This window comes from Schistocerca cancellata, chromosome 12 (genome assembly GCF_023864275.1).
Source record: "Schistocerca cancellata isolate TAMUIC-IGC-003103 chromosome 12, iqSchCanc2.1, whole genome shotgun sequence".
NCBI lineage: Eukaryota > Metazoa > Arthropoda > Insecta > Orthoptera > Acrididae > Schistocerca > Schistocerca cancellata.
The window spans coordinates 132830999-132856115 of NC_064637.1; the positions used below are offsets into that span (position 1 = coordinate 132830999).

At 44.3% G+C, this 25117-nt stretch overlaps 1 protein-coding gene and 1 pseudogene across 1 annotated transcript in view; both read left to right on the forward strand.

Moving 5' to 3' along the window:
• LOC126109630 (corticotropin-releasing factor-binding protein) overlaps positions 1 to 25117 on the forward strand; it is a 1121590-nt gene that overhangs the window by 485949 nt on the left and 610524 nt on the right. The gene's annotated exons all lie outside the window — the stretch shown is intronic.
• LOC126109962 (5S ribosomal RNA) lies at positions 4154 to 4271 on the forward strand (annotated as a pseudogene).

Genomic DNA, 25117 nt, shown 5'->3' on the forward strand with positions numbered 1-25117 from the left:
ATTCCAGAAAGACGTGGCAGGGGTGTAACCAATGTACATGACTGCAGGCATCGGTGGTCACCAAAGTGTACGGTCGCAAGAAGATGTGGTTCCGGACGGACACGTGTCATTACCGAAAGAGAAGACCATCGCGATCGGAGTATGGATGGAGCACATCGTAATGCATCTGCAGCAGCATTCTGAGCAGCAGTTGGCACCACTGTGACACAACGAACTGTCACAAACAGGTTACTTCAAGGACAGCTCCGAGGCTGGCGTCCGGCAGCGAGCGTCCAACTGACTTTGTAACAACACTAACGTTATCCTACTGTATATGTAATAATTTTTTTTCTTCTGAATTTCAATAAATTAGTATAATCGATGTTCTGATTTCATTTCTCTTTTTGTTTCATGCCATTATGTTGAAGAAGCTATAAACAATTTTCGATGTAAATTTTAATATTTATGTCAAATTTCAAGCAATGTTGTAATTGAAGGGAAGTGTACCTAATGTTGAAACTATTGTAAGATGTGAAAGTTGTATTTCTACGCCTGGTCCATACGTAGGCAATGTATTAGAATATGTGGAATGTAAAACCTTTGGTGAATACCCTGGCTGTAGGGGAGCGGTAAAAGGTGTAGGCAGGCGAGCGCGGGAAAATGCACACGGGCGCTGCACGGCATAACGGGCTCAGCAGAGTTAGTCGGAGTTGGGCATCGATCTGAGAAACACGTGCTGGATCGAGGAGGCTCTCCTGGAAAAAGTGGTTTCGTTGAGCCTCGGATGCGCTGTTTCCGACGTCTATACAACATGACAATATTCCATAGGCACTAAATGGAAAAGCATTGCGACGCCATGAAGAAGTAAAGTGCCGATATTTCATGAGCCATTGCTGTAATTGCGCGTGTGCTTTGTGCCTCGCCGTCTCGCTGCCTGCCGACCGCCTCATCGATACGAACAGGTTGAAACTTTCAGTACTGTATTCGTGTGGACCAGTGTCACTTTTGCTACATACTGTTCAATAATAACTTAAATTTTACCAGAACTGTCCTATCAATTAATTATCCTCACAACTAACCTAGACAGGGTCCTTTCCACATGTTGTGCAATCCGAGTATCCCAAGATGAAGATTTAAAGTTTATGTTAATAATAATTACCTGCAGACCTATCTATGTTAGAATGATGTTTAAGGAACTTTGTTGTTAATGAAATACTGGACGAATAATATAGGTCTGACCAAGATGGAAGATAATATTGAAATTGGTTTAGTAATGAAGTTTATTTAAATTGAGACAAAAATAACGGTAGTTAAATGAGCAGGAAATAAGACAAAAAGAGTGGTAAATCATATCTTGGAAATCTAGAATGCTTAAGGCTCTCAATGACCAAACTTTCACTACAGTGATCATAACAGTTTCAGGGTCCCCCCCCCCTTCTCCTTTCTTTCTTTTCTATTCATTTGAATCCTGAAGTGTGCTGAACTGCTTTGACCAGCAAAGTTAAAGTCAATATAAAACCTAAATTTATCAGTGTTTTACCCTTCTTAAAATTGACATTGTATGTGTGTTTCAAAAGTGCTATTTCTAGGGTAACCTATGCCCGATTTCAGTCAGATCAATAGACAAAACGCAGTTTGTAGTAATCATCATAGTGTAATGTTGTGTATTTATAGCTTGTCCAAATTAGTACAGAAAGGGAAAATATTAGTTCAGTAGATTTTTCTGGTTCTAAAATTTACCATATAATGCAGTATTACTACGTGTTGTTATGCTTGTACGTACATACACTTGTACAAGGAAAAAACTCACTTAATGCCTAATTAGGCTGGGGACCGTATTATTAACAATTGGTAGCATGTGCTGCTGTGTATGTTTCTTGCCCGTCCTAACGTGTAGTTGCACTTTAGGCTTGCTTGACGTATCATTGTTGTTACTGAGTGGGTGTAAGCCTGATTTTGCCTCCATTCAGGTACACGCGGTCAACATATTTACTAAAATCCTTTCTTATAAGGTGAAGCCCGTCAACTTACCATAGTACAGGCTTTGAAGAGTTAAAGTACGCCCGAGCGTAGACGTTACAACTTCAAACCATTGCAGTTTGCGACTTCAGTGGAGTCAAGCGAGAGCTCATCGGAGGACAGACTAGAGATATGTTCTGTTCTTTAATGAAAGCTCGTATTGCATCGGTGCCAATGACGGTCGTGTGTAGGTTAGGAGGAGGCTAGGTGACGGCCTGCAACCAACCTGCCAGCAAGCAAAAAACACAGTGGACATGAAAGTAGGCTGTTTAGGTTTTTATGTTGGTAACGTCACCTAGCGCTCTGTATGAAAATCACTGGCTGTGCTGTGTACAGTCTGTGGCTGGTTGGCATTGTTGGAATATTCGCCATTGTAGTGTTGGGCAGTCTGATGTGAACAGCGCGTAGCGTTGCGCAGTTGGAGGTGAGCTGTTGCCGACCGATCGATCGATAATGCTTCCCTGTTCACTAATTGTTTCACTGTCTACACCATTATTTGCCGCTCGCTCCTTTTCCCTATGCACAATTACCAAATTACTACTTTGAATGTCTGTTAATTCATTACACGGTGGTGCTGATAAGCTACGTTCGTCGTCACTACCATTTCTCAATTTACTATGGAGCCTAGTGTTACGTTTTTCACACGCCATAACTATCACGTATTTCACAAGACAACAAGAAAAACACAATTTGAAGAGCGAAAATAAGAAAACACATTAACATATCACTGAAAATAATATCTGGTTAATTGCAAGAGCAGCTGCGAAATACTTGGTGCAAATCTACATACATGTCACAACTGTTTTACTGTACAACAATGAAAAACTACAACTAGAAATGAAATTCTCTCTACAATTACGCTCTAGCTATAAACAATAGCTACACTAATTACACAAACTACAAGAAAAAAATCAGAAGATTCCAGTGAGGTATCCTCGGCTAAGGGTCGACATATGAAACGTCCCCTTAGAAAAATTTATGAATGACTGTGCTGATAAACATCTTACATTATTTGATTTTCAAACAGCTGAGCAAAACTGAACGTACTCAGACATTACTGTCTTTACTTGTTCTGATCAACACTAAACTGACGCTCAATATTTTTAGCGCAACGCAATCTGACTTTCAAAAATTCCTACAAAAGACTGGCCCTGACTAACAATAACCTATACCTTTCAAGAATCACTTACCTCACAAAAATCTTCGTTACTCGAACTACTGCTATACAGCGAGCGCCAATACTGCCAGCTAAATAAAAGATTCTGACTACCGAAGGCACTAACTAGGTCATAGTTAGCAAATGAACGATTTTGATAGAGAACAAACAATGTATTTACGTTAATAATGTTCAAAAGTAGTCATATATATTTATATCAGTTCATGACATCCAGTCTTAAAAGTTTCCCCTTTCCAGACCGTCCGCTCTCAAAACTCTGCCATCTCTCCCCCCATCCACCACTGCTGGCGGCTCACCTCCAACTGCGCAACGCTACGCGCTGTTCACATCCAGCTGCCCAACACTACAACGGCGAATATTCCAACAATGCCAACCAGTCACAGACTGCACACAGAACAGCCAGTGATTTTCATACAGAGCGCTAGGTGACGTTACCAACATAAATACCTAAACAGCCTACTTACAGACGTACACCTGGAGATATAGTCTGGGGTTATCCTACACATCGCGTCTGCAAATTTGTACGTCAGTCTGGTGATTCGATCTGCTGTGCTCCCATTCATGAACAGCGTACTAGAGGGAGTTTTCTAACAGGATAACGGTCGCCCACAAACAGCTGTTTTAACCCAACGTGCTCTAAGAGTGTCGACATGTTGTCTTAACATGCTCGATCACCAGATCTGTCTACAATCTAGCACACATTTGGACATCATTGGACGACAAATCCAGCGTAACACGCGAATGTCGCTATCCGTTCTTGGATTGACAAATCCAGTGCAACGGCCATGGAACTCCATCCCACAAACTGACATCAGGCACGTATAAAACGCAATGCTTGCACGTTTGAATGATTGCGTTCAACATTCTTGCGGTTAAACCGGTTATTAATGTATCAGCATTTCACATTTGCAATGGCTTGTCTCGCGCCCACGTTAGCCTGTCATCATGCAACGTTAATGACTCGCATATGTTACCCAGGGCAACGGCCTTGCCGCAGTGGATACACCGGTTCCCGTCAGATCACCGAAGTTAAGCGCTGTCGGGCGTGGCCGGCACTTGGATGGGTGACCATCCGGGCCGCCATGCACTGTTGCCAGTTTTTGGGGTGCACTCAGCCTCGTGATGCCAACTGAGGTGCTACTCGACCGAACAGTAGCGGTTCCAGTCAAAGAAAACCATCATAACGACAGGGGAGCGGTGTATTGACCACACGCCCCTCCTATCCGCATTCTCATCTGAGGATGACACGACGGTCAGATGGCCCGATGGACCACTTGTCGCCTCAAGACGGAGTGCATATACACTCCTGGAAATGGAAAAAAGAACACATTGACACCGGTGTGTCAGACCAACCATACTTGCTACGGACACTGCGAGAGGGCTGTACAAGCAATGATCACACGCACGGCACAGCGGACACACCAGGAACCGCGGTGTTGGCCGTCGAATGGCGCTAGCTGCGCAGCATTTGTGCACCGCCGCCGTCAGTGTCAGCCAGTTTGCCGTGGCATACGGAGCTGCATCATAGTCCTTAACACTGGTAGCATGCCGCGACAGCGTGGACGTGAACCGTATGTGCAGTTGACGGACTTTGAGCGAGGGCGTATAGTGGGCATGCGGGAGGCCGGGTGGACGTACCGCCGAATTGCTCAACACGTGGGGCGTGAGGTCTCCACAGTACATCGATGTTGTCGACAGTGGTCGGCGGAAGGTGCACGTGCCCGTCGACCTGGGACCGGACCGCAGCGACGCACGGATGCACGCCAAGACCGTAGGATCCTACGCAGTGCCGTAGGGGACCGCACCGCCACTTCCCAGCAAATTAGGGACACTGTTGATCCTGGGGTATCGGCGAGAACCATTCGCAACCATCTCCATGAAGCTGGGCTACGGTCCCGCACACCGTTACGCCGTCTTCCGCTCACGCCCCAACATCGTGCAGCCCGCCTCCAGTGGTGTCGCGACAGGCGTGAATGGAGGGACGAATGGAGACGTGTCGTCTTCAGCGATGAGAGTCGCTTCTGCCTTGGTGCCAATGATGGTCGTATGCGTGTTTGGCGCCGTGCAGGTGAGCGCCACAATCGGGACTGCATACGACCGAGGCACACAGGGCCAACACCCGGCATCATGGTGTGGGGAGCGATCTCCTACACTGGCCGCACACCACTGGTGATCGTCGAGGGGACACTGAATAGTGCACGGTACTTCCAAACCGTCATCGAACCCATCGTTCTACCATTCCTAGACCGGCAAGGGAACTTGCTGTTCCAACAGGACAATGCACGTCCGCATGTATCCCGTGCCACCCAACGTGCTCTAGAAGGTGTAAGTCAACTACCCTGGCCAGCAAGATCTCCGGATCTGTCCCCCATTGAGCATGTTTGGGACTGGATGAAGCGTCGTCTCACGCGGTCTGCACGTCCAGCACGAACGCTGGTCCAACTGAGGCGCCAGGTGGAAATAGCATGGCAAGCCGTTCCACAGGACTACATCCAGCATCTCTACGATCGTCTCCATGGGAGAATAGCAGCCTGCATTGCTGCGAAAGATGGATATACACGGTACTAGTACCGACATTGTGCATGCTCTGTTGCCTGTGTCTATGTGCCTGTGGTTCTGTCAGTGTGATCATGTGATGTATCTGACCCCAGGAATGTGTCAATAAAGTTTCTCCTTCCTGGGACAATGAATTCACGGTGTTCTTATTTCAATTTCCAGGAGTGTATGTTACCTAGACAAATGTATTCTCAAAATTTCATTACTCTACATTAATTATTTTTTCGTGTTGCTGATTTTTCCTGTCAGTGTATTTACTTGTCAGTTTTCCAAATCAGAAAAAGACACTATTGCAATTTATTATCAGTGACAAATAACAACCACTAATACGGGCTGGGTAGCAAACGAAATGAATGGAAGAGTAAAAGTGGTATACAGTAATCTTGGTAATAGAAATATGTTTCAAAGTCGAGTTTTCAATGTGTATGAAACTAAACATTAACAAACAGTGTGAATGACCAGTTTTCACTGATAACGGCTTCGACATATCATAATGGGCGGAGCTCACGTTTCGTGCAGACGTGGAACAGGTAGCGGCTCTAAAGATTGCAATACTTCAGCAGTTTTTATATCCTGCGCACCTACCTATCATTTAGAGAACAGATGTGCAAGTGGACGATGAATGTTACAACCACAGAGGAAAAAATTAAAATCTTGATTTACGGAGAATGTAGGAGAAATGTTGAGGCTGCTGTTGCCTTGTATGCCAAGCGTTTTTCAGAGAAAACTTGCTCTTGTTCCTTTTTGTACAAGGTTGTGAACACTTTTATGTCTGGTTGCAGCGGACAGACTGGCAGAAGGAAACGAAGCATACGTGTTACACGGGAAGCTAATAAAACGGCTGTACAAGCGGCAGTGCACCACAACCCACGGATAAGTGGGTTACTGTTATACCATAACTTCAAAAGCTGGAAGCGGTACATACACTCCTGGAAATTGAAATAAGAACACCGTGAATTCATTGTCCCAGGAATGGGAAACTTTATTGACACATTCCTTAGGTCAGATACATCACATGATCACACTGACAGAACCACAGGCACATAGACACAGGCAACAGAGCATGCACAATGTCGGCACTAGTACAGTGTATATCCACCTTTCGCAGCAATGCAGGCTGCTATTCTCCCATGGAGACGATCGTAGAGATGCTGGATGTAGTCCTGTGGAACGGCTTGCCATGCCATTTCCACCTGGCGCCTCAGTTGGACCAGCGTTCGTGCTGGACGTGCAGACCGCGTGAGACGACGCTTCATCCATTCCCAAACATGCTCAATGGGGGACAGACCTGGAGATCTTGCTGGCCAGGGTAGTTGACTTACTCCTTCTAGAGCACGTTGGGTGGCACGGGATACATGCGGACGTGCATTGTCCTGTTGGAACAGCAAGTTCCCTTGCCGGTCTAGGAATGGTAGAACGATGGGTTCGATGACGGTTTGGATGTACCGTGCACTATTCAGTGTCCCCTCGACGATCACCAGTGGTGTACGGCCAGTGTAGGAGATCGCTCCCCACACCATGATGGCGGGTGTTGGCCCTGTGTGCCTCGGTCGTATGCAGTCCTGATTGTGGCGCTCACCTGCACGGCGCCAAACACGCATACGACCAACATTGGCACCAAGGCAGAAGCGACTCTCATCGCTGAAGACGACACGTCTCCATTCGTCCCTCCATTCACGCCTGTCGCGACACCACTGGAGGCGGGCTGCACGATGTTGGGGCGTGAGCGGAAGACGGCCTAACGGTGTGCGGGACCGTAGCCCAGCTTCATGGAGACGGTTGCGAATGGTCCTCGCCGATACCCCAGGAGCAATAGTGTCCCTAATTTGCTGGGAAGTGGCGGTGCGGTCCCCTACGGCACTGCGTAGGATCCTACGGTCTTGGCGTGCATCCGTGCGTCGCTGCGGTCCGGTCCCAGGTCGACGGGCACGTGCACCTTCCGCCGACCACTGTCGACAACATCGATGTACTGTGGAGACCTCACGCCCCACGTGTTGAGCAATTCGGCGGTACGTCCACCCGGCCTCCCGCATGCCCACTATACGCCCTCGCTCAAAGTCCGTCAACTGCACATACGGTTCACGTCCACGCTGTCGCGGCATGCTACCAGTGTTAAAGACTGCGATGGAGCTCCGTATGCCACGGCAAACTGGCTGACACTGATGGCGGCGGTGCACAAATGCTGCGCAGCTAGCGCCATTCGACGGCCAACAGCGCGGTTCCTGGTGTGTCCGCTGTGCCGTGCGTGTGATCATTGCTTGTACAGCCCTCTCGCAGTGTCCGGAGCAAGTATGGTGGGTCTGACACACCGGTGTCAATGTGTTCTTTTTTCCATTTCCAGGAGTGTATTACCTAACGCGGTATCATTAACTTTTACATTTATTTTTCTTTACGACACAACTTAGGTGCAGTACTGTTCCAGAAAGCGAAACTAAGTATGACACCCGTGCTGCCTTTTATTTACATAATGAAACTATTTTGTTAATCAAATATGGTATAAAGAAGCAGTGCAATGTTACCCTCTGAAAGGAATTTTGTTGTTTTGACCATTATGTGCCTAAAGGAGGCTGCCTATCGGACGTGAAAGTCAGAATTACGTATTTATACAACAAGTAACAGGTAATATTTTTCCTATTTAAACTGTTCAGATAACAAAGAAAAACGGTCGCCAGCCTAATTAAGCATAGGAATATGTGATATTTCTGTTCAAAGGATATGGGTATAAGTAACTTCAGTGAAAAGACACAACCTCTACTTTCTGAGGCATGAGTGCAATGAACCCAGTAACAAGCATATGAGAACGTTAAAGAAAGTGCTGACAGTCATAGCAGAACAAACCTATTTGCTTAAACACAACAGTTAATGGCACACACTTTCATATTCAAGGCTTAGTCTAACTGAATAGCTTCAATATTATTACTATTAAAGTTCACTGCTAAATTATACACCTGGGCATGATTTTAATCTCACTTCAACAAATGATTTTCTACTTGGAATGAAAATTAAATATTGTTCGCTGGCCAACAAATTCTCACTATCCTCTAAAGAAAATAAGTTACTATTTTCGTATGTAATGATCTTTCTGTTAATAAATTTCTATCAGTGAGCACAAAAGGCAAATATGGATCTCTTTAAACTGGCAATATATTCTTTAACACACATGACAAAAATAAATTTAGCAGGTCTGAGTAGTTAACTTTCAAGAGTGAAAGTCTTTGGGCTTTACTGATGTAAGACATAAAATGACATAAAAGAAATAAAAAAAAAGCACTGACTCACCTTCTTGTGCTTTTCACAAAAATTGTTTACTATGAAAAACACTTTAAACCATAGTTTTGAAAGAAATTATTTTTTAAAGTAACAGGAAATTGATTTAATGCCTGTTTTTGCTACTTCAGTCTTTTACTTTAGAATCAATTATTAAATTTATACTTTGAAAGCCCACAAAACTTTAAAGTATGCAGTTTCAATTACTGAGATACTTTCAGTAAACAGCATTAGCTATCTCACATAATTTTGCCACACTTACATTGAATTTAAGTCCTTTCTTTTTACGGAATTTAAGTGGCATTATTCAATTAAAAGTTGGGCTTTAATAACTTCACTTTCACAACAAGGACACTCGGAAGTTATAGTTGACATGGATAGGACCCTGAGTGGTTATGTGATAAAGGACAAATCAAGGTAAGATTTCAAAGTATTGTTTTTGGTTTACCTTATTATTGGAACCAAACAAAACATCCAAATAAGCTAATCCTTCACTTTACATTTCTACAATTTCTTCGTTCCGTTGCAGTGATTGCCCAATGTGGTGGTGAGTACATCTTGGCAGATGGATTTGCAGTCGATAATGTTGAGATCTGTCATTTCTTGGTGGCGATGATCCCCAAATTATTAAACTCCATTTCCAAAATAGAGCCAGTTATTTAATTCATCCATCCGAGGCTCTGGCACAGTGGAAACCAGCACAAAAAGTCTCTCTCGGCAGCAGCACAACTCACTGTTAGGACATAAGCTGTTGGCAGTTCGATAGCTCGTCTCCAACTAACTCGTTCTCCCACCTCTTCCTTCATGACAACCACATTTTGCGCGAGCTGCGTGATTCCGTTCCCGGGGGGAACCACATCACCTTTTATACTTATAAAGAAACAAGAACCCTAAGTGAGGATCAGTATATACAAAGTAACAACAAGACATTTCGTTGGCTGATATTGACAATTTTACAAAAATTATTTAAACAAAATTATTCAGTCTTAAAGATAACCAAAGAGGTTATGTGAGAAAGACAAAACATATCATTTGCTCATATTGTACATATTGCATAGATTACTCTTCCTACACTCCCATCAAAGTTTTTAACAGAGGAAGAGAGTATACACTTTTATACAGTATTGAATTAATGATACAATAATTACAGAAGCTCAGCGATGGGATGTTAACAAAACAGAATGCAAAATAAATCAGCAGAGCATTAGAGCTGTGGTGTTAAAAGATCCCGGCAATTACACAGCGAATCTGGAGCGTCCGTACGTAGTATTGTCGCAATACTACATCGTCATAAGCATCATCCATACCACATATCACTGCATCGAGAAGTTCATGGCACCGATTTCCACAACCACGTAGTGTTTTGTGAATGGGCACCTCAAAAAATGCAAACGGTCCCACGTTCTTTGCCGAGGTACCATTTTCCGATGAATCTACTTTCACAACCCATGGTACCATTAAGGGACATAACATGGGTTACTGGAGTTTAGACAATGCCCATTGGTGACAGCAAGTTGACTCACCAACGTCCTTGGTCGGTTAACGTATGGTGTGGCATTGTGAGGAACAAACTCAATGTTCCATATTTTATGGACGGCACATTAAATGGACGCAAATATAGAACTTTTTGGAACAGAAACTATCGGTACCACTGCAGGGTGTTACCCAGGACGTTCGTCAACTTCTGTCGTTTCAGCATGACTCTTGCCCAGCGCATTACGCAGTTGAAGCACGGGAGGTATTAGACCGTGTTTACACTGGTCAGTAGATTGGCAGAGGTGGCTCTGTTAATTGGCCCGCTAGATCGCCCGATTTGACTGCGCCGGATTTCTTTCCGTGGGTATAGTTGAACAGTAAGGCGTACCAGCAAGTGCCAGAAGGCCGTGAAGACGTGGTCAACCGCATCATAAACGCCTGTGCTGGCAGTCCCGCAGACATACTTCTGTCCTGTGTACGGTTATTTGAAGAGCGGCACGCCCGGGTTCCCGGGTTCGATTCTCGGCGGGGTCAGGGATTTTCTCTGCCTCGTGATGACTGGGTGTTGTGTGATGTCCTTAGGGTAGTTAGGTTTAAGTAGTTCTAAGTTCTAGGGGACTGATGACCATAGATGTTAAGTCCCATAGTGCTCAGAGCCTTGAAGAGCGGAGCACTAAAAGTGTACTGAAGCTGGCCGTACTACGTCTGAACAGTTACTCTGTAACACCTGACGGTATAATTACATTAATCCTCAGGGGGGTACACGCCTACTTTGTGTACCATGTGTTTGGCAAGCACAAGGAGCCCTAGCTAATATGGTATTTGCTTATACAACTTTACACATCGGTACCATATTTCTCTAACACAAATTACACAGCTATCTGATCATTTAACTGAGAGAGACAAACTTTTTTACTACGGCAGTGACAGATGTTTACGTAATTACACCGTTGGATAACTTCACACTTACGAAATTGTATTTTGTCTGTACTTTGTGAACTGTTCATTTTTTTTTGACCCATTGTGATATTATGAGAGCTTTGAATGATGTATTTGGTATGAGATCATGATTTTTAAAGTACGTTTGAGGTAGATGACACTACTGAAATGAGCAGAGAATTTTCTTTAGGTTTTGAAATTATTGCAGAAAGCTACTACGTTTTTGAGATTTGACTGAGGTGTTATGATGTTATTTTTACGACGACGATGTGTATTATGCTGTTGCGGTATGTTTATGATCAATAAGCTGATGCTATATGAGTTATTTGATTATGCTACGTATCTTTTATGATGAAATATAGAGGAAGTGTCGACGAATAAGGTAAGGAAAGAATCAGTAGTTAGTGCCTTCCGTAGTTTGAATCTTTTATTTAGCTGGCAGTAGTGGCGCTCGCTGTATTGCAGTAGTTCGAGTAATGAAGATTTTTGTGAGGTAAGTGATTTGTGAAAGGTATAGGTTAATGTTAGTCAGGGCCATTCTTTTGTAGGGATTTTTGAAAGTCAGATTGCGTTGCGGTAAAAATATTGTGTGTCACTTTAGTGAATGTTTGATTACGTTCAGTTTTGCTCAGCTGTTTGAAAAGCAAATAGTGTAAGAGGTTTATCAGCACAGTAATTTTAAAATTGTTCTAAGGGGACGTTTCAACTCTAACTGCAGAAGTGGAGTAGCGTTCGCATCGAGCCACAGCCACAGCGCCGCGTGGAGTAATCACCTGTTTGTATGTCGGAGGAATACAACGTTACGTAGGGGGGGGTTCCAATTAGAAGCTATGAAATTCTGGCCTGTCCTACGCTCGCAGAATGGAGGTGGGATCCCATGTGCCATTGGATATTCAATGGCCATTGAGTAGCATATAGTAAATTACGACTGTGTACCCATTTCTATTCCTCCGATTACAGCGCCATCTCTGGCGAAACAAAGAAAATGCTTCAGACAATACAAGTAGATTTTGCCGTAGAACCGCAATCTGCAATAAAAAATGGAAGTTCCTGTTTAAGATTCCAACGTCGTCCTCTTCCGCTCATGCGAAGGGTGGGGTGGGGATGTAGAGTGGTGTCATTGGATGGGCTCTGTGAGCCAAACGAATTGGAATCATAACTTTTTCTGATCCGATGTGTAGTTTTCGAGATATTTCAATGTCTTCAGTTGAAATGAACACCCTGTATTAAGTTATGGATAGTCTTTCACTCCGTGTAATTTACCCCTGTTATCTTCAGAAGTTCGAAGAGTGTCTTCCTGTCAGAGTTGTCAAAAGATTTGTGAATCTACAATTGCGGCAAATGTGGAGTTGTCTTCTTTTTAACGTGTCTTACGGCATAGAACAAGCACTGAATATTGCTTCGCATGTGTCTACATTTCTCAAAGTTGATCTTCCCTCAGATCAGATACTACCAGCACTTCCAGCTTTCTGAAGACGATGAATATCAGTGTTTTCCTGCCGTCACTGTATCCACTGTGATGGTCTGTAGACTACAACTGCGTGTGTTTCTACCGAATTCAGCTGTTCAGTCCTCACACCAAACTGACTTCAATTTGTCTCCAGACCTGAACAGTATACTGGAATGCAGAGACTTCTGCAAATCTCGAGCATGTTCTGGAAATCTTCTCCTAGTCTGCAGTATGAACAAAATAAGACTGCAATACGGGGAATCATTGTAATAAAAAATTTTGTGTCGCTCAATGGCCTGGCGCTAGTCTTCGAATCGAACGTCACTTTGGCGAGTTACGTGTCCCTAACCTAACGCAGGTATCCGACTAGGGAAAGGGGACCCTTACTTTAACGTGGATTTCGAATTACGTGTCGATCCTGGTGACTGCTCACTTCGTTGAGAGTTGAGCGCTCGATTAAAGACAAACTGAAAATTTTTTGTCCTCCGCCCAGGATTCGATCCCGCGACTTCTCGGTTTCCAAGCACGCACTTTAGTGTCAGATCAGCAGGCTTGTGGTGGGAGGTACTGATTATCTAAGAAAATATTCCCGGTTACGTTTTAAACTTTCATCAATTACATACAAAAATACAGTCTCCCAGTCATCATTTTCTATGCTTAATATTTTTATCATCTCGATAAATCTTGTTCTTCTGCTTAGTAAAAACAAACCAGATATTCTATTTTGAGGACATTAGGCATGATATCTCGGTAGCATTCGATGAAAATAATAATAATTGTGGGAAAGTCTTGTTAACACAATAATTAAGTTGCCATGAACTTAGACGTTTCACTGCGATCATCAAGATTTTATTCTGTTTCATTTTACTATTTTTTTCATTCAAAGTATCATATATTCTCATGATATTGGAGATCAAGACTTCCCCATAACTAATTGAAAGCTGGAATTATAAATTGACCGATTTCTTGTCGCCATTTGCGTTTGACTGCCGTCGGAGATCCTTTCGCACTATTTGCATCGACCGGCTTGTCTCTGTATGTCTTGGAAACAAGATGTTCGTGCCGTGAACTGTACAATTTTATGTATATTCTGTATCGGTTTCGACCGTTAAGATCCTCTTGAAGGATGGATTAGCTATACATTTCCGTCATACATTAGCCGCACAAATGCAGAACGTATTTAATTGTCATAATAGTCGGTCTTAACACAGTCCATATAAAAACACTCTTCCCTGGCACAATTACAGTAGTGCAAATTTGGTGATAACACCACATTTTGTATGAATTGAAACACGTGGAAATGGAGACAGATAGTACTGAAACATACTGTCATCTTCAGAGTGTGTGCCGGACCGGGTTCCAACGTGGAACATTTCCATGGGCGGGTAGGGCTCTAGGCTGCGGCTGAACCATTTCTGCACCTCCTCAGTAAGATATGCAGGAGAATAACTGTGAAATTTCTAAGGTAGAAGATGAGCTACTGGCTGCAGCAAGGCTGTAAGGACGCGTGTCGAAGTCGGGCCTGGATATTTCGGTTGATAAGACTTGTGCTAGCGAAAGGCGGAGTCACTGGTTCGAGTCCTAGTTCGGCAAACAATTTTAATTTTCTGTGAAATTCCAAAGCAATAAGCACTCTGTTGCAGAATGAAAGGATCGTCCTGTCATTCTTGTTATTGACGATGTTTCACGAATATTACGCTATAACTTGACCTCCCATATGGACGTTAATATGGGATATGTCCACCATTCATCTTTACGACAGCTTTCATTCTACAGTGCTTCCCAACAGGTGGTCCACTTGATACTGTGATATGACAAGGTACGAATCATGCTCGATGAGGGGGGGGTCCTCGAGAAAATTTTGTTGGGAACCTCTGCACTAAGGTATCTGAGTGTTGGTGGAGGAATGGCAGTCAGTTACTGTTCAAGAATCGAAACCAGAGAAGGTACTGATGTTGGAGGCTTGGGTTTGTCAGCGAAGTCGACGTTGTAACTCGTCCCGAAGGGAGGAATGTTGTTGTGCACATACCATTCCCACGCAGATGCATTGACGTTCTGATATAAAGTGTCATTCTCTCCTAACTATTGCTCAACTGTAGACAGTAATCAATGCTGCAAAAATGTATTACCGTCCTGCGGCATTTAGCGTTTTATAAGCGCAGCAAGAGGACGACACGATGTCCACTAGAGTCCCCATAACGCAACAGCACCTCCTCAGTACTTAACTTTTGGCACAATGTTCATGATGGCAGGTACCGTTCTCCAGGAATTAGCGACCGAGCGAGGTGGCGCAGTGGTTAGCACACTGGACTCGCATTCGGGAGGACGACGGTTCAATCCCGCGTCCGGCCATCCTGATTTAGGTTTTCCGTGATTTCCCTAAATCGCTCCAGGCAAATGCCGCGATGGTTCCTTTGAAAGGGCACGGCCGACTTCCTTCCCCGTGCTTCCCTAATCCGATGAGACCGATGACCTCGCTGTTTGGTCACTTCTACCAAATCAACCCAACCCAGGAATTAGAGAAACCCAAACCCTTCCACTGATTTGCCATGGAGCACAGCTTGATTCAACACCGTAAATCACTCGTTTTCAGTCATCCATTGACCAATGGCGTCGCTATTTACATCGCTTCGAGTCCCGTTTAGCGCTAACTGTAGGAACGTGTGGATCATTAGGAGCTGTTCGACCGTTTTACCACACGGTTCTCGATTCCCTACGCACAGTCATTGTGTCAGATTGACTGCTGGCAGCACTTTGGGACCCACGAGTGACTCCTTCGGCTGATTTCATGCGTTCCCTTACAACCACCCTCCGCAATGTTCGAAGATCCCTTTCTGGTTAGAACACGAGGTCTATGTGTAGCTGTGGTTATTCCTTCGCGTGTCCTCTTGGCAGTCTGAACACTAACACTCGGCTTGGGCCGCTTGAAAAAGGTTGAAATTTCCCCGACGGATTTGTTACTCACGTGACGTCCAGTGGCAAGTCTGCATTCGATGTGGCTAAGCTCATCCAACCGCCCCACTCTCTGTCGCTGCTCCAATACTGACAACACAGTACTCCATGCCTCCCTTTAAACTGGCGGGTCCGCCTCCCCAGAGATCCCGCATCACGTAGAGGTGTCCAGACACTTTTGATCATATAACGTGTATACACTACTCGCCGTTAAAATTACTACACCACGAAGATGAAGTGCTACAGTCGCGAAATTTAACCTACAGGAAGAAGATGCCGTCATATGCAAATGATTAGCTTTTCAGAGCATTCACACAAGGTTGGCGCCGGTGGCGACACCTACAACGTGCTGACATGAGGAACGTTTCCAACCGATTTCTCATGCACAAACAGCAGTTGACCGACGCTGCCTGGTGAAACGTAGTAGTGATGCCTCGTGTAAGGAGGAGAAACGCGTACCATCACGTTTCCGACTTTGATAAAGGTCGGATTGTAGCCTATCGCGACTGCGGTTTATCGTATCGTGACATTCCTGCTCGTGTTGGTAGAGATCGAGCGACTGTTAGCTGAATATGGAATCGGTGGGTTCAGGAGGGTAATACGGAACGCAGTGATGGATCCCAACGGCCTCGTATCACTAGCAGTCGAGATGACAGGCATCTTACCAGCGTGGCTGTAACGGATCGTGCAGCCACGTCTCGATCCCTGAACCAACAGATGGGGACGATTGCAACACAAGAACCATCTGGACGAACAGTTCGACGACGTTTGCAGCAGCATGGACTATCAGCTCGGAGCCCGTGGCTGCGGTTACCCTTGACGCTGTATCACAGACAGGAGATGGTGTACTCAACGACGAACGTGGGTGCACGAATGGCAGAACGTCATTTTTCCGGATGAATCCAGGTTCTGTTCACAGCATCATGGTGGTCGCAACCGTGTTTGGCGACATCGCGGTGAACGCACATTGGAAGCGTGTATTCGTCATCGCCATGCTGGCGTATCACCCGGCGTGATGGTATGGGGTGCCATTGGTTACACAACTCGGTCACCTCTTGTTCGCATTGACGGCACTTTGAACAGTGGACGTTACACTTCAGATGTGTTACGACCCGTGGCTCTACCCTTCATTCGATCCCTGCGAAACCCTACATTTCAGCAGGATAATGCACGACCGCAAGTTGCAGGTCCTGTACGGGCCTTTCGGGATACAGAAAATGTTCGACTGCTGCCCTGGCCAGCACATTCGCCAGATCTCTCACCAATTGAAAACGTCTGGTCAATGGTGGCCGAGCAACTGGCTCGTCACAATACGCCAGTCACCACTCTTGATGAACTGTGGTATCGTGTTGAAGCTGGATGGGCAGCTGTACCTGTACACGCCATCCAAGCTATGTTTGACTCACTGCCCAGGCGTATCAAGGCCGTTGATACGGCCAGAGGTGGTTGTTCTGGGTACTGATTTCTCAGGATCTACACTCCCAAATTGCGTGAAAATGTAATCACACGCCAGTTCTAGTATAACATATTTGTCCAATGAATACCCGTTTATCATCTGCATTTCTTCGTGGTGTAGCAATTTTAATGGACAGTAGTGTATGACGTACTTCCACAGACCAGGCGCGTAAAACGGAGCACCCGATTTATGTCTCGAACGGTTCAAGATATCGAGGTTTACGGGAAATGACAATGTACAGAGAGGTACGTAATTTTGCTGCATGCTTATTCCACTTCTTTCTTGTATCAAACGAATACTGAAGCAATTATTATTTTCTTAATGGCATTTGAAATCTCTTAAAGAGACGAGTTCAGTGATACAACTCTTTTTAAGCTTGGCGTTTACGCTTTCGTAAAAGTAACAGAAATATTTGATAATGTTCAAAGGAAATGCGGTATAAATTCGCCATTTGGGTGTAAACACCGCAATATGGGACTCTCCCTGTCGTTATACGCAGCAGGAAGATAGGTCTACGCTACTGAGGTAAAACATATTTTCCCTTGGCCGTCCTTCGTACAACATAGATACAGGGTCAGCTAAGATTGTTGTAACGGGAAATATATGCTAAATTCTAGCGTATCTGTAGTGAGAACACCACCTGGCGGTGTTTACATTGCAATAGCGATTCCAGCTCGTCTTAGTCTTCTAATTTCAGCACATTCCTTGCGAACGTTTTGAAAGACAATATTAACAAGCACTGTATTGTATTCGTCTCTTCAAAGGCATTCAAATTTCCGTAAAATGTACATCGTTTGATACAAAAAGATTGTTTTAAGTATATCATTTGACACGAACGTTAGGATTAAACACGGAACAAATTATTTGCTTCTGCACATATTGAATGTAATTGATGACACAGGAAAAGAAAAATGCAGCAAATGAACCAGGCGAAAGAGAGTACAAACGTCTAAAAAATGACATTGACAAAGTGCAAAATACCTAAGCAATAATGGCTAGACGGCAAATGTAAGGATTTAGAAAGTACAGGGCTATTACAAATGATTGAAGCGATTTCATAAATTCACTGTAACTCCATTCATTGACATATGGTCACGACACACTACAGATACGTAGAAAAACTCATAAAGTTTTGTTCGGCTGAAGCCGCACTTCAGGTTTCTGCCGCCAGAGCGCTCTAGAGCGCAGTGAGACAAAATGGCGACAGGAGCCGAGAAAGCGTATGTCGTGCTTGAAATGCACTCACATCAGTCAGTCATAACAGTGCAACGACACTTCAGGACGAAGTTCAACAAAGATCCACCAACTGCTAACTCCATTCAGCGATGGTATGCGCAGTTTAAAGCTTCTGGATGCCTCTCTGTAAGGGGAAATCAACGAGTCGGCCTGCAGTGAGCGAAGAAACGGTTGAACGCGTGCGGGCAAGTTTCACGCGTAACCCGCGGAAGTCGACGAATAAAGCAAGCAGGGAGCTAATCGTACCACAGCCGACGGTCAACAGGATGGTGCTCCACCGCACTTCCATCATAATGTTCGGCATTTCTTAAACAGGAGATTGGAAAAACGATGGATCGGTCATGGTGGTGATCATGATCAGCAATTCATGTCATGGCCTCCACGCTCTCCCTACTTAACCCCATGCGGTTTCTTCCTGTGCGGTTATGTGAAAGATTCAGTGTTTAAACCTCCTCTACCAAGAAACGTGCCAGAACTGCGAGCCCGCATCAATGATGCTTTCGAACTCATTGATGGGGACATGCTGCGCCGAGTGTGGGAGGAACTTGATTATCGGCTTGATGTCTGCCGAATCACTAAAAGGGCACATATCGAACATTTGTGAATGCCTAAAAAAACTTTTTGAGTTTTTGTATATGTGTGCAAAGCATTGTGAAAATATCTCAAATAATAAAGTTACTGTAGAGCTGTGAAATCGCTTCAATCATTTGTAATAACCCTGTATATGTCACTAGCGGAAAGATACATACTGCCTACAGGAAAATTTAAGAGGCCTTCGGAGAAAACAAAAGCGGCTGTGTGAACATCAAGAGCTCAGATGTAAAAGCAGTACTAAGCAAAGAATGGAATAATCAAAGGTGGAAGAAGTATATAGAGGGTCTACACAAGGTAGATACACTTAAGGCAACGTTATAGAACCGGAAGAAGACGTACATGACTGAGGAATGGGAGACATGATACTGCCGTAATAATTTGAGTCAGCACTGAAAGACCTAAGTCAAAACAAGGCCCCGGGAGTAGACAACATTCCGTTAGAACTACTGATAGCCTGGAGAAAGTCACCATTACAAAGCTCTGCCACCTAGACTGTACGATTTATGAGACAGTAAAGAATATAACAATTCCAGTTCGAAAGAAAGCAGAAGCTGACAGATGTGAATATTATGGGACTGTGAATTTAATAAGTCTTCGTTGCAAAATACTAACACATTATTTATAGAAGAACGGAAAAATTCGTAGAAACTGACCTCGGGGAAGATCAGTTTGGATTCTGGAGAAATGTGGAACACGCGAGGCCATACTGACTGTACAACAAAGATAGGTTAAGGAAAGACAAACCTATGGCTCTGGTATATGCAGACTTACAGGATGCTTTTGAAAATTTTGGAATAATCTATTTAAAACTCTGAAGATGATAGGGATAAAACAAAGGGACAGAAAAGCTATTTACAATTTGTACAGAAACCAGGCGACAGTTATCGGAATCGAGAGGCATGAAAGAGATATTGGTTGAGAAGGGAGTGAGACGGGGTTGTAGCTTATCTCCGATGCTATTCAGTCTGTACATTGAGCACATAGTCAAGGAAGCCAAACAGAAAGTTGGACTAGGAATTAAAGTTCAGAGACAGGAAATAAAAACTTTGAGGTTTGCCGATGACATCGTAATTCTGTCAAAGACCCCAAAAGATCTGGAAGAGCAATTAAACGGAATAGACAGCGTCTTGAAACGAGGGCGCAAGATGAATATGGGCAAAAGCAAAACGATGGAAATGGAATGTAGTCGAAATAAATCAGGTCATGCCGAGGGAATTGGATTAGGAAACGAGATACATAAAGTTAAGGATGAGTTTTGTTATTTTGGTAGTAAAATAACTGATGATGGCCGAAGTAGAGAGGATATAAAATGTAGTCTGGCAAGGAAAGCGTTTGTGAAGAAGAGAAATTTGCTAACGTCGAGTGAAGATTTAAGTGTTAGGCAGTCTTGAGTGAAGGAATTTGTATGGATTGTAACTACGTATGGAAGTAAAATATGTACAGTAAACAGTTAAGAGTAGAAAAGTATAAAAGGTTTTGATATGTCAAGCTATAGTAGAATGCTGAAGACTAGATGAGATAGATAATGAAAACAATGAAGAGGCACTGAACAGAATGGGGGAGAAAAGAAATTTGCGGCACAACTGGACTAAAAGAAGAGATCGGTTGATAGCACACATACAAGTTGTAGAATAATCAGTAGATGCAGATGACATCAGGGTATCAACGGTTGACGACTGAAGGGTGGTATGGAAGGTATAAATTATGCAGGGAGACCAAAAGGTGAATACAGTAAGCAGACTCAGACAGATGTAGGTTGTAATAGTTATTCGGAGATTATGAGGCTTGCACAGGACAGATTAGGATGGAGAGCTGCTTCAAACTAGCTGACTAGAATATCAAGAACATCTTCTCATTTCACAAAAGGCGCTTTTCGATATCTTAAACAGTTCACGAATTGAGAGGATGTTACGTTTTACACAATCGGATATGTGTGCCACACGCTAATATTTGTTTAAGGTATGCACTTCCGCGCATTTTCTATAGTCTCCGTTCCTTTCCACGGCCACTCTATATTTCCGACTAAATCAAATATTCATATAGGATTTGTGTGCTATACGGCGTCTGGCTAGTCCCCTGTGGATGCGGCAACCCATCACACGGTAAGGTTTCGCAGGAAGCGGCCGTTAAGGGGCAGACAAACAGTCGACTCTATGTCTCCCTGGGGATACAGACAGCTACCTGCGTCTGAAACAAAGCAACACCGCACCGGGATGCGCCATACGTGGGAGAACGTTTCAGAGAGCGGAGACAGCACCGTAAACACAAACCTGTGCTTCTCTATGAATACAAACGTCTGTGTGAAAGGGATGGGGGGCGGGGGGGCTCAGAAGCTATTTTAGTTCATCTACTTATACCTACATCCGCAAATGACTGAAGTGCATGGTAGAGAGTATTTTCCATTGTACCAAGTATTAGAGTTTCCCGTTCCATTTGGGTATGGAGCGCAAAGTTAATGACTGTTCAAATACATTCATCAGGTAATACTGGTTCTTCAAAAATTTTAAGTAAGCTTTCGCGGGATAGCTCACGTACGTCATCAAGCGGCTGCCGGTTCACGTTTTTCATAAATTCTGTGACGCTCTCTCGTCGTCAGACAAACCTATGGTCATTCGCGTTGCCCTGCTCTGTATACTTTCACTATCTCCAGTTAGTTCTTTTTTTTGTCTCTCCCACACCCTTACAAGGAGAGGTCCTCAGGGTTCATCATAAACATGTGAAACCACCAATCCGGTGATGTAGATTAGTGTGTCAGGAATCACAGCCAGCAATGGGCTATCGTTTGTGAGTTATTGACGAAAAATAATTTAACGTGATGCTCTAGAGGCGTAGAATATAATAAGGTTATCCAGAGAGGCGATATGACGTAATGTTCGGCGTATAATACATTCATGACATTCTGAAGGTTGTGGGGTCAAATTATACCAGGTGCTTCATAATTTTCATTTTTAAATCTTTATCGATATGACTTTGATCGTTGTTTTTATTTACTTGATTTAAACGTATCTCTTTAAAATTTATAAGTCGTCTTACAAACAAGACGTACATCTTTTCGTATGGTAATCGTCACACAAATATTTAAAACAAATTCTTGTTGCACTGTGTACAAAATAACGCAGATGAAGATTTAAACGACGGAAGTGATTATAACTGAAAGTAAATTCAAGTAAAATCAGTAATAGACATAATTAATGGTATAACATGGACGAAAATATAAAGTAATACAATGTGAGAAATTCAATCGATTTCTTGAAGCTGATGCATAGAAATAATTAAAATTACATGCACAAAGATTCCAGAACATATTTACGTAGGAAATTGAGAGAAAAGAAAACAATATAATACGAGGATCAAAATGGTGTGGCGAGTTGATAGAAGATTAAAAAAATACGTTTAAGCCAATTAAATGAATAAAAGTAGTGATCAGTCATTTAAGTACAGATTTAAAAACGAAAATTTTAAGGAACGTCATGTAATTAGACCCACAACCTTCGGAATGTCAGGATTCTATGGCAATCGCTACACCACGCTGCCGCTCTGGAGGAGACAATTAATTTTGAGCCTCTAAAACTTCGCGTGAAATTCTTTTTCGTCAGTTAATCGAAAACGAAAGTCCACTGGAGTGAGTGGCTGCAGGGTGTTGTGACGCCAATACCTTGTCAGGAATACAGCCAGTTCTACTTCGCGAAGCTGCAAGACGCTAGATAAATGTACTAGAATGTATTGGACAGGTGTTTTTTAAACAGTCTTCTTTGTAGACTGGCAGTATTTTCAGAATATCCTCCTATTGCGGACGAAGTCTGCCACCTGACTTACCTATGACTGAGCCTATGGTGTCATTCTATCCCATATCCTACATATTGTTACACCCAGGTACTCATATGAGTTCACTTCCTCCAGTGGTGACTCATTGATATTATAGTCATAAGATATCACAGTTTAGTGTGTAATGAAATGCAGAATTCTACGTTCCTGAGTATTTAAAATAAGTTTTTTACTTCGCAACATTCTGAATTCTCAGCATACGCTAGCCCAATATTTGAACAGTTTTACTCAGGCAGAACGTCGTTATAGGTAACTGCATCACCTGCAAAAAATCAGAGATCACTATAGTTACGTGCCTACAAGGTCATTAGTATACTATATGAACACCAATGATCCCAACAGACACACAAAGTTACTTCTGTAACAACTTCAGCGAAGGTTGCTCACGCAAATTGTTGCAACTTTACTTCATTGTGCTCCGTGAAGGCAACTCATTTTAGAATTGATTGGTTGTGTAGGTGGTCCTTGCAACTACAGCCTTTTGTACAGAGCGCAGACAAATGACTTGGTGACAAATTCACAGGGAGGTAGCGGAAGCCAAATGGACCAAATTTTTCCAGAATAATCACACGTCCAAAATGCACAGTTGTGGACCCATGGTTATAACACAGCATTCAATCAGTGATCTGAGCGTAGAAAACTGTTTGCTGAACGAATAGGGATGTGGATGTTAAAGAGTGCGTTCTTTTTTTTTCAGTTTTGTGACTGGTTTGATGAACTCGCCAAAACTATCTTCTGTGCTTTCTCTTCATCTCAGTGTAACATTTGTACCCGACATTCTCAATTATTTTTTGGGTGTATTCCAGTCAGTGTCCTCCCTCACCGTTAAACCCACTGGTAGCTATAGTATCACAGAAGCTCTGTATGGAAGTGAAATACACTCCTGGAAATTGAAATAAGAACACCGTGAATTCATTGTCCCAGGAAGGGGAAACTTTATTGACACATTCCTGTGGTCAGATACATCACATGATCACACTGACAGAACCACAGGCACATAGACACAGGCAACAGAGCATGCACAATGTCGGCACTAGTACAGTGTATATCCACCTTTCGCAGCAATGCAGGCTGCTATTCTCCCATGGAGACGATCGTAGAGATTCTGGATGTAGTCCTGTAGAACGGCTTGCCATGCCATTTCCACCTGGCGCCTCAGTTGGACCAGCGTTCGTGCTGGACGTGCAGACCGCGTGAGACGACGCTTCATCCAGTCCCAAACATGCTCAATGGGGGACAGATCCGGAGATCTTGCTGGCCAGGGTAGTTGACTTACACCTTCTAGAGCACGTTGGGTGGCACGGGATACATGCGAACGTGCATTGTCCTGTTGGAACAGCAAGTTCCCTTGCCGGTCTAGGAATGGTAGAACGATGGGTTCGATGACGGTTTGGATGTACCGTGCACTATTCAGTGTCCCCTCGACGATCACCAGTGGTGTACGGCCAGTGTAGGAGATCGCTCCCCACACCATGATGCCGGGTGTTGGCCCTGTGTGCCTCGGTCGTATGCAGTCCTGATTGTGGCGCTCACCTGCACGGCGCCAAACACGCATACGACCATCATTGGCACCAAGGCAGAAGCGACTCTCATCGCTGAAGACGACACGTCTCCATTCGTCCCTCCATTCACGCCTGTCGCGACACCACTGGAGGCGGGCTGCACGATGTTGGGGCGTGAGCGGAAGACGGCCTAACGGTGTGCGGGACCGTAGCCCAGCTTCATGGAGACGGTTGCGAATGGTCCTCGCCGATACCCCAGGAGCAACAGTGTCCCTAATTTGCTGGCAAGTGGCGGTGCGGTCCCCTACGGCACTGCGTAGGATCCTACGGTCTTGGCGTGCATCCGTGCGTCGCTGCGGTCCGGTCGCAGGTCGACGGGCATGTGCACCTTCCGCCGACCACTGGCGACAACATCGATGTACTGTGGAGACCTCACGCCCCACGTGTTGAGCAATTCGGCGGTACGTCCACCCGGCCTCCCGCATGCCCACTATACGCCCTCGCTCAAAGTCCGTCAACTGCACATACGGTTCACGTCCACGCTGTCGCGGCATGCTACCAGTGTTAAAGACTGCGATGGAGCTCCGTATGCCACGGCAAACTGGCTGACACTGACGGCGGCGGTGCACAAATGCTGCGCAGCTAGCGCCATTCGACGGCCAACACCGCGGTTCCTGGTGTGTCCGCGG